The sequence below is a fragment of the Lactuca serriola genome, chromosome 8, assembly GCF_051521515.1.
Source record: "Lactuca serriola cultivar US96UC23 chromosome 8, Lser_US96UC23_V15, whole genome shotgun sequence".
NCBI lineage: Eukaryota > Viridiplantae > Streptophyta > Magnoliopsida > Asterales > Asteraceae > Lactuca > Lactuca serriola.
Genome location: NC_136415.1, coordinates 91,140,588 through 91,151,252, shown reverse-complemented (window position 1 = coordinate 91,151,252; position 10,665 = coordinate 91,140,588). Strand labels below are relative to the sequence as shown.

General features: G+C 29.6%; 1 pseudogene; it reads left to right on the top strand.

The window, feature by feature from the left end:
* The first annotated feature begins 210 nt into the window (after window positions 1–210).
* Window positions 211–7,996, top strand: LOC145067152 (wax ester synthase/diacylglycerol acyltransferase 11-like; annotated as a pseudogene).
* The last annotated feature ends 2,669 nt before the right edge of the window (window positions 7,997–10,665 follow it).

Below are 10,665 nucleotides of genomic sequence, written 5' to 3'. Positions count from 1 at the left end.
TTAACCTTATTTATTACACTCGATATTCAAATCCAAATCATATATTATACTATGGTTACTCTAAGATTAATATTTCTTTATATTTATAAAAGTAACTAAATATAAGGTAATTGTTTTAGGACTGGTTAGTGAGAGGTGCTTTAAGGGTTTTCCAAAACACGCAACTTCTGTTTATACTTAAGGACAATCCTTAAGTTTAGATAACTGTTAATGGAGTTGATTATGGTGAATGGTTTAGCAAATTCGTTGTTGTTTGGAATCAAACATAGTGTTGTTGGCGATATCGTTTATGGAAAATGGTTGAGAGTTCCAAAAGAATATCAATATAGCTCTAATCCAGATTTTCATATTGAGCTCAAGATTATATTAGCCAAAGAATGATATTTATATAGAAGGGAAATGTAAAAGAGACACTCACAATCAAAGAGAATAAAAAAATCCTAAAGTTTGTCAAAGAAAATGTAATTATTATCCTAAAATTATTTTTAGGTGCGTTTAAAAGCATTTTTTTTTCTACTATTACGCTCATGACATGTTATCATAGGTTTCCACGTTATTATTATGAGATAAAATTCATAATAAAACCCTAAAGTTTGCAATTATTTTACGTTTTTGCCTTAAATATTGTTTTTCATTTTCTTTTGTATTAATGCATAAATACATATTTTATACTTTTAAAAAGTTGTTAAATTAAAATATGTACGTTTTAAAAATATCTATTTTTATATATGTTTTTTTATACGGTTTAAAACGTACCTAAAAGACTAGTAAAAAGGATTTAGGATAAACCATAACCAATTAAAGAAACATCTAAATAAAAATGATATGGACTTAAAATACCAGAGGATATTTTTAAATGAAAAAAACAAGATTATGTTGAATGTATATGTTATCATTTATTACACGTTTTTAGGTCACATTTAAATAATAGATTAATTCTTTTCGAGAGTTATGACAAACTAATTAATAAAACTAAAATAATTATCAACATGATGAATCTCAACCACAAATTTTGGCTCTCAAAGGAAAACATTGTGCTTGTTGTTTATCTATATAAAGGGGTTGAAATGACATAAAAAAATATTCAAATTAAATATTTCCTCAAAAGATCGTGGACACAATTCCAACTTTGAACCCTCTTACGATTCGAACCACCAAACATGGAAAAACAATAGAGGATATTAAGAAGGGAGAAGACCATGAGCGACCATTATTGAGCCTTATGGCTCAGTTATTTCATGAGCCTGGTTCTAATGTGTACATCATTGGCATAATGGGTTCAAAAACAAAAATTCGACCCGATGTTTTCAAAGAAAACTTGGTTCATACTTTCCTTAAAAACCGTCGCTTTTCTAGCTTGCAGGTTAAATTCATGTCGAGAGACATTCTTATATATGCTAGGCATACTATCATTAATTATGTCATATACCATGAATTATTTTGACTCACAGATAGTAAAATAACTGAAGAAATATTATCATTTGTTCTTTATGTTGTTTTTTTTTCTCATATTTCTAATGTCAGGTATCTGACAACAAAAATGGGAGCATGAAATGGATCCCGGCACATGTGAACATAGATGACCATGTCATTATAGCGAAGCTTGATCATAACATGGAGTCATCTGACAAGTTTGTTGAAGATTACATCTCCAACCTCAGTGGATCTCCTATAGAAAACACAAAACCTTTGTGGGATCTTCATATCCTCGACATTAAGACTTCGGAAGCAGAAGACATATGTGTCTTTCGTTTCCACCACTACCTTGGTGATGGAATGTCTTTGATGAATCTTCTGCTTTCTTATACATGTAAAGTCTCTGATCTGGAGGCTCTCCCTACGCTTCCATCAAATAACAAGTCTAGTGTTACCAAAGTTCCTAGCATTTGGTCAGGATTTACCATTCTATGGAATTCTTTTGTTGCTCTTGTGATGTTTGTGTTGACTGCTTTGTTTCTAGAAGATATAAAAACACCAATGAAAGGCTCAGATGGTGTGGAGCAAAGACCTCGATGTTTCGTGATTAGAAGTATTAGCCTTGATGATATTAAATTCGTAAAAAGAGCTATGAATGCGGTCAATTTCTTACATAATTTTTATCTTATGTCTTAACATACCAAAAAAAACACATCTTTATACAATTAATGTTTCTTTCAGAAATCTTCGTTAGAATTTCTCCCTATCATGTACCTAGTTAAATTTATCTCTAATATGTGCAACGTAGTTATGGCATTAAACATTTACATCATTTTACTCTAAATTTATACTTCATTAGAGTTTATATATATAACAATTCTATGATCCTTAGAGATGTCTTGACATATCTTTGTAGACATTGAATGACGTAGTGCTTGGAGCCACACAAGCTGGATTGTATCGCTACCTACATAGGCGATATAGTAAGTTTCTCTACAATATATATATATATATATATATATATATATATATATATATATATATATATATATATATAGGGAAAAGTGAATATACCCTTAAGGGTATATAAGCTTAGGTACCCAAACTCACCATAATACGTTGTTTTGTATCATATAATACATTCTAATTGTCTAATATTCTTATAGTTTAACTTCTAACTTGATTTACTTCCAAGATTTTTGTAAATTACACATTTATCTTTCTCTTACATAATTTTCATTTTCATCTACAATATATATAGCCTAATAGGTGTTCGGCAAAAAGATGTGATTTAAGAGAAAAATAATACGGAAATTTCGAATATCTTGAAAATAATCAACTTAGGGTTGAAGTTTAAGAACATTATAATGAATATATCAAACAAAACGACTTATTATGGTGTGTTCGGGTACCTAAGCTTATATACCCTTAAGGGTATATTCACTTTTCCCATATATATATATATATATATATATATATATATATATATATATATATATATATATATATACACACACACACACACACTTCATACATACATGCATAATATGTGAGAATGTACTATATCAACTTAAGATTACACCAGAGATTAACATGGCATTCTGTGATAGGCGAGACAAATGGTAATAATGTAGATGTTCCTCATGACATTCACCTTCGTGCAACTGTCTTCTTCAACCTTCGAACAAGTACTATGATTGAAGTAAGTATGCCATCATTATCCATGTGCATGTATCCTAATTTGTGAATATATTATTTTTCTATACAACTATTTTTAATGATTGTTGATCATTTGGTTATATATGAATAGGACTTTACTGATACGAGTAGACATGGAACATGGGGAAACAAGATAGGTTATTCATTACTTCCATTCAAGATCGTATTGAGAAAAAGACCCTCTAGATTATATAAGAGATGCAAAAGCCATCATGGATCGCAAGAAAGCTTCTTTGGAGCCCCTCTTCACTTATTCATTTGCTAACTTAGTTCATAAGTTTTTGGGAAAATGACACATACGCCCTATGAAGTTTCTAAGGTTGACCCTTTTAGTCATTTAAGTTTTTTCGTGGTTTTATGAGGGAACCAACTTGTGGGCAACCTGTTCTTTTAGTCCCCTTTACTTGTTTTAGCCGGTTTAGAGCACACGTAGACAAAACTTGGGGCCCACCTCTCTCACACGCAAACACACCAGAAAAAAACCCAGAAACAACCAAAGTTGTTGCCTTCTTCAACCCATCCTCTTGTCTTCCTTCTATTTTGATCGCAGACTGATCCAATCACCACCAAACCACCGCCATGGCCAGTTGAAGCAAGCCTCCTTCTATTTTGATGGCACACAGATTCCACCAGGCTTCAACGTCCGTTCAATCTCTCCAACGAATTTATCTGGATAAAGAGCATGGTCAAACACATTCGAAAACTCAAAGTCAAAAGCCTTATCATCAAACGATTGATGATGAAAACCACCCTTGATCACAATAGGCGGGTAGGGTACAAGATCCAACCCGATTGAATCATTAACTCCGACCCGTTTCAAAGCCTCCACTTCCTGCCCAACCCGAGCTCCAACACAAAGCGCCTTTGATGAATTTGCGAGCAGTTTTTCTTGTTTTAATTGGAGAAAAAAATTGGGTGAAAACCCGAATCTTTTGGTCCCCATCCCTGGAGGTCCGAGTTTTGGGTTGGTGGTTTTGTGAAGCTGGTGGTGGATGTGGATGTCGTAGGAGGTGTATTCGGTGATTGTACGGTGGCTGGAGTTGGGGTGTTTGGATTGTAGAGAGAGAAAGATGAGGTAGAAAAGAGAGAGGAGAATTAGAGAGAGAAAGAAAGCTTTGGGTGTTGATGATTTTGGTGGGTTGATTGGTTCTTTCATGTCTGCAACTGCTATATCTATATCAGAGGATACTAAAGAGCAAAACAACACATCGTGCATTAGAGAGAGAGAGAGAGAGAGAGAGAGAGAGTTGTAGGCCCCTCTTATTATTTTTAATTATTAAAATGTAAAAATACGTGAACTGTCATAAGGGGTAACCGGGTTCCCCTTCGTTTTCTCAAAAATGACGTTTTAGACCCGACACAACCAACTTTGTTCCCTTAAAAGGTACAGAAATAACATTAGGGACTGAATGAGTAAACCCTAGAAACATTATAGGTCCTATACATCATTTTCCCTAAGTTTTTTACCATTAAGGTACTTATATACTTCGTATCATGTTTTCAAGATTTGACATTATTGCATTATTATTGTGCTTTGGCCTGTTTATAAGGTATGTTGTATATTGATTCTCTACTTTTAAGAAATGGATACCAAAAACTCTAAATATATATTTTTTAGGACGGAATAAATTTATAAACCAATGAAAGTGACAATAAGTAAGCTAATGGAATGGATAATCACATTCTATACTATTGTGAATTTTATAAAGATTAAAAAAAGGCTTAGTAAAAGCTAAATGTGAAACAAAAAATACTATCATAAAATTCAAAATGCGATTTTAAGATATAAATTACATGGAATAGAGAAATTATGTTTCTGATGTACCATCCAATTAAAAGAAAAGGCAACAACATCATCAAATAATCTATCTTGTCTAGGCTTTGATTGATCAAACCTATATTTATTTATGAAATTCCATATGGACCATCAGTTCGTATAAATAATAGCTTCCAAGATAACTTTATGTTTATATTTTAAATGAAAATAAAATAAGTTACTAAGCATGTTTTCATGTATAACTATAAAATAAAATTTATAGGCAAACAAAAAATTGTTCAAACTGCTTGTTTTGGTCCGGTTTCCTATTGGTCGTTTGTTTGTTTCTAATATATTGTCGTTGAAAAAAAAAAGTAAAAAAAATGTATGTTTAAAATATTAATTTTAATAAAATAGGGTTATAAGGTTTGGAATATATATTATAACAATATATGCATTAAAAAGTAACAAAAATGTCACCTAAATTCCATATGGACCATCAGTTCATGTAGATATAATGCGTATTAATTAAATATTTAACATTTAATATGCATTAATTACTTTCTTAAAATAACTAAAATGATTGGTTCAGAATCAATCTTATATGCACACAATAGATAGTAGAAACATTTGAATATATATATATATATATATATATATATATATATATATATATATATATATATATATATATATACTAGTTTCTAACTCGTGAGAACCACGGTTACAAAATTAATTAAACTTGAATAGTAAAAAATCAAAATTATTAATCACCTATTTTAAATAAATTATTAATTAAGAGGTTTTTTTTAGTTATATAAAATTATAATCATTGATTTAAATAAATATATAAAATTATATCACTTTATAATTTGTATTAATTTTATTTTAGTTTTTATTATAATGTTATTAATTTAATATAGTTAAAGTGAGAAATTTAAAATTTGATATTTAAAATAGAGATTCAATATATTGACAAGTGACATGCATTAATTTGAAGACTTAATAGCAAAAGAAAACTAAAATATACATTAGTTATGAGACATGATATAGTGACACATGTTAAAAAAAGAATAAAACTATTTTTTTATTAAAATATGGAGTATATATATATATATATATATATATATATATATATATATATATATATATATATATATATATATATATATATATCATGAAATTTTAGATATAATAATAACAAAAATAAATATTTTTAGTTATTTTTGAAGAATAATAAATATAATCTACTTAATGTTTTGAAAACTTTATAAGGTGTAGCTTATAATAGATCACTCTATTCCACGAGATAATGAGAAAACAACATTTCTTCTAAAAAATGGTATCAATACAGAATTCTACATTTCATTCTTACTTGGCAAACAAATAATTTTTATTTTGTCCTTCATTTCATTTCTCTAATTAATTTATAAAGTAAAGGGCAAGTAAAGTGTGGTCAGTCCAAACATATACGAAGCCCAGATCAAAAGAAAAAAAAATAAACTTTGATTACCGGTTAAATAACATATTATAAAAATCTAATTGAAATGAAATGAATCGCTTTTATAACTTTTTAACTATTAAAAACCTTCCACTATTTGTTTTGATTAAATATTTTTTTATTGACCAGTAAACCAAGTTAATCTTTAATATTTGTTTTGATTAAATGTACAAAAAATAATTTAAGTTTTTTAACAGTCAAATGTAAAAAATGTGTGACTTTCATATAAAAACTCGTACAAAAGTTTGAAAAAAAAAATAATTGAGCCAAAAAATTTGGATTAAGTAGAAAATTTTTTTTACTAAGAAATTATATTTTCCTTCTTTATTTCTACAGCGGCATATCTTAATACTTAAAGTACTATCTTTGTTTAATTATTATATCAATTAAATGAGAACGTCAGTTATTTTTATAATTTTGGGGTATTATCTTAAAAAATCCCATAACACAAAAACGAACTCAGAAAACTCATTTAACTTGATGTAAGTCGTCTTTACTCTTTCCATTTCATCTAAAGATACATTTGCTTATTATTATTTTTAATAGGAAAATAATATATTAAATGTATAAGTATAACAAATTTAATTTTAGGGCCAGTTGTGAGGCCCGGGACAATAGTCCAACTTACCACTATTGGGCCGGGCCTGAGAAAATAGAATCTTACAACACATGTAATGTAAGTGGTACTCTAAATCTACTTGCTGGATCTTACAAACATTCGATGCTTAATTTGTTTTCCTTAAAATGAGTGTCAAATTAATGTTTGAATTAATTATACCCGATAATGATTATGCAGAGCAATCTTTTTAACCAATGTGTTCAGATCGATAATTTATTATATATAACAATTACAATGACCATTTTTGAAAATAAAATATGGCGCAATTAACTCTTCATGAGATATACAACTCAAAACGTAGGTGATAACTTTCATAGAATAAAATGTTATTGTTGATGAATTATCATTAACTTTCATTCTAATAATGACAGGTGGCAGGAAAACTAAGGGGGTGTTTGGGATATCTTTTGAGAGGGCAAAAAAACTTTTAGGAAAAGATATCAGACAAAAGATGTTTGGGAAAAGCTCCTTTTGGTTTTTTTAAAGAAGGAAAATTGACTTTTTGGAAAAGTCAGGGAAACCTGGTTTTTTGGAACTTTTCCCAAAAGTTCTTTTGCCCTCTCAAAAGATACCCCAAACACCCCCTAAATCATAAAGTTTTCTATAACACAACACTATGGTTCTCAAATGTTCCTGGACCACAAGAAGAAATCTCTTTTTTTGGGCATAAAGTAGCATACCTTGCTCCCAGTTGTTACGGCCAACCAAAACCAAATGTAACATCTCACATATCAATTTAATTTCATGTTTAATTTTGGCAAAATCCAAACTCTAATTAACATGTTTTAACAAATTAATTGTTATAGGCACTCATGATTCATGTGGTGAGTTACGTGGACAAAATAATATTCGTGATATCTGCTGATAAAGAAACCATACCAAATCCTCATCAGTTGTGATACCAAATCCTCATCAGTTGTGTGATGATCTTCAAGAATCATTTCACATCATCAAAGCTTCTATTAAATCCATAGAATGCCAATGAATAAATAGTGTTTTATATTGATGCATATGTATAATGTATTTATATATGTTTGTGTGTATTTGTGTTTGTTTGTATGTATACGTATGATTAAAAATAGGCTTCCAAAGTAGACATGTTTGTACGCGGCATATATTAAATAAAGATTGATGCTTGATATTTTCTTGTAATGGGAAGTCGTGGTTGATTTAGTATATATAGACTTTACAATTCGTGTATTCGTATCATGAAAACGTATCAGTCATGAATTTAACACGATACGATTACATGATGAGAAATAAGTTTTATCTCAATTTTCAAGATGTATTCGTGTTGTGTCAGGTCTCTCATAGATTCGTGTATTCGTGTCTGGAATTGTCAAGTCTAAGTATATATATTAGGTATAAGACTCATGTATTACATGGGTTAATTTAAAAAAATTAAATATAAAAGTCTAAATATTTAAGAACTTTTGATTTATAAGAAAATAAGAAAAAATAGTTAATTATTAAAATTGATTTTTTTATCTTTTAAATTTAAATAAATAAACAAAATAAATTAATAAGTTTTAATTTAATAATTTTAAAATAAGAAGGTACGCTATTAATGAAATTAATATGCATTTATTACTATATTTATTGTAATTATTAACTTAAAGTATTATGTGAAATTTATTAAAATAGAAAACCCCATAAAATTACATGTGAAAAAGAAATTAATTCAAAATAGCCACAAAATGACATTTGGTAAATTGAATGAGAGTATGACATGTGATAAAAAAAACTTTCATTTATTAGAGTAGATTATATTTTGAGCGATTGTTAAATTTAAAAAATAAAAAAATAACTTATAAATTAGTTTTTAAAAAGTAACTTGAACTAAGACTACTAGGTGTGAGCAACATGTTATTACATGTTACCACACCCAAAAGGTGTCATCTCAGCATCTACTCATACATGGGTGTTATAACACCCAAGGTGGAAATAGGCAACATCTAATAACATGTGATAACACCAATTATTTTCTATTTTCTATTTTATTTTATTTTTTGATGTTTTTTTTTATATTTCGAATTTGTTTTTTTTATTTATTTATATTTGAAAAGTAAAAATAAAATTTTAATAAAACGTAAATTAAAAACATTAAAAAAATTACAACAAAACACAAAAACATTTAAAAACCTAAAAATCAAAAAAAAAAAAAAATGATAAAACCTACATTTTTTGGCATAAAACTATTCATCTTCATCTTCGTGACCAATATAGATGTAATCCGCCAAGTCTTCACGGAGTTGCTTGTGTTTTCATTGATCTTGAATATCAACCACTCTATGTAAATATTCTGATGCCCCTGGTTGAAATTGCACATGTCTTGGCTCCGTAAGCGAATATGTTGCAATATTGCGTCCTTTATCTTCGACAACCATGTTATGCATTATGATACATGCATACATGATATATCGTAGAGTATCTAACTCATAAAGTCTCGCCGCATGTTCAACTATGTGTCATTTTGATTTCAAAACCCCAAAAGCACGTTCAACGTCCTTACGTGCTCCTTCTTCTCATCTCTTGAAATATTTGTCCCTTGGACCTATTGGGTGTCGAAACACCTTTACAAACGTGGAATATTGTGGATATATTCCGTTTGTAAGGTAATACTCAAACTTATATTCATTTCCATTCACTGTGAAAGGAGCATCCGGGACTTTTCCTGACAAAAGATCATCAAATATTGGTGATTGATCGAGAATGTTGACTTCATTGTTAGAACCCGCAACCCCGAAAAAAGCATGCCAAATCCATAAAGCTTGTGAAACAACAACCTCTAATACCAACGAAGGCGCTCCATGATGACCGCTCGAATACTGGCATTTCCACGCCACAAAGCAATTTCTTCATTTCCAGTGTGTGCAGTCAATGCTCCAAAGCATATCCGAAAAACCATGTCTTTCTTCATGCACCGCATATAATTGTTGCATATCATGCAACGAAGGTTTGCGCAAGTATTGGTCACCGAAGGTTTCGACAACACCTCTTGCCAATAAATATAAACTTTCTCGTCTGGTCCTCTCAGACAATCTCATATAATCGTCAACAGAATCGGACGACTCCCCTATTGCCATAAGTTTAATTGCAGCAACACATTTTTGCAACTCTGTGAAACCTCATTTGCCTCTAGCATCATATATCATTTGGAAAAATTCATACCTAAATAAATATTAAACATGTATTCAATTTGAGTAAATTACTCGAATAGTCCTTATGGTTTGGGGTAATTTGCGCGTTTGGTCCCTAACTTATTTTTTTAACTCGGAAGGTCCCTACTGTTTGTTTTTTGTTACGCGCTTGGTCCCTATCTTACCTAAAAAAACTATTATTTAAATAGGAAAAAATAGTGAGATATGTAAGGTAAGGTGAGAGGGTGGGTTTGGGGGTGTGCTTATTTAATATAAATTAAAAAATCAAGGCCAAAATAGTATTTTTAGGTAAGATAGGGACCAAGCGCGTAACAAAAACAAACAATAGAGACCTTCTGAGTTAAAAAAAGAAGTTAGGGACCAAATGCGCAAATTACACTAAACCATAAGGACCATTCGTGTAATTTACTCATTCAATTTTGATTCTTATACACTTATACTACCTCATAATATATTATTTACCTATAACTTTTCTTATACACTTATACTACCT